Consider the following 1,233-nt stretch of genomic DNA (forward strand, 5'->3'; position numbering starts at 1 on the left):
AAGCGGAGCCAATGAGAGCGCGAGGCTGGGGCTGCGCGGCGCGAGACGCCCGACCCGGGCGGGGAGGGAGCGCGCGCGCGCGTGCGTGTCGCTACAGCGCGCGGACCCGGGGAGCCGGAGCTCGGGGAGAGGGTCACGTGCGGGGCCGGGCCCCCAGCGCCACCCTTCCCCCCCCCCTTTCCTGCCCCCCGGGCCCACGCAGGGTCCCCCGCTGCTGCGCCAACCCCCAGGCAAAGACCACGACCAGGGAGCGGGTGGCCCCAGGGCTGCCGAGGGGTCCCGCGGAGCTAGGGTCGCTGAGCCCAGCCTTTCCACGCTCCTGAGTCAGCTCTTCCCCTCCTACACCCATCGCCCGGATAAGAATAAGGAAGGTGCTGCTCATACTTTCTGGGGTGGGTTGGGGGGAGGGAAATCAGATAGTCACCTAATCCCACGACTCCAGGAGCTCAGGCTTCAGGGAAAAAAAAACACACAAGACTCAGTAAAATCACCAAGGTGAGGTTAGGTCTCCACTGCCACTTACTTTGGTATAGCTTCTGCTGGCACCATAGCTACTTCTTCCCTGGGAGGTGGATTTATTATGCTGCCAGGAGAGCTGCCCTGATGTAGCACTTCTGGTGCAGACTAGCCCTTAGCAACACTGGCGATGACAGGCACATATTATGGGAGCAAGTTTTTTGCAGCCCCAAGGCAAGCAGCATGCCCTAGCAGGATAAGAAGGAATATCAAAATAGATATTTTTCAAAATAACATTTTAAACAGAACACCAAGTAGCTTGCTTTTGGCATGATTTCCCATAAGATACAAGTCTCAAGATGCCCCTTTTTCTTAGGAGCACAGTTTCAGCCATCATTAAGAAGCAGTTTAAGTAACTTTAATTACCTTTTACATGTGCTTATTTAGTACTAGTTCACTACAGTAAACAAATTGAACAGAAGAAGTGTCACAAAGTTGGGTGTAATCATTTTCAAATGAATCTTTCCTACTAGTTCTGCCAAGTGGGTCCCAGAATTCTAATCAGTATTTTAATTAGCAGATAATGTCAACTGCCACTTGAAATTCCTCTTGTACAGAGGAGACACGAGAGGGTTGGCTCCTGTTCAAAAATGGAATGCATTCTAACTCTCCCCAAGTTTTAATAAAGGCCGGAGCTGCAATTCCATTAACATACTGCCAGGATGCTTTCAGGAGGAAATAGGCAATAGAACTGGTGCACTGGATGACACTCCCACT

The sequence above is a fragment of the Lepidochelys olivacea genome (genome assembly GCF_965140295.1).
Source record: "Lepidochelys olivacea isolate rLepOli2 genome assembly, chromosome: 12".
Taxonomy (NCBI): domain Eukaryota; kingdom Metazoa; phylum Chordata; order Testudines; family Cheloniidae; genus Lepidochelys; species Lepidochelys olivacea.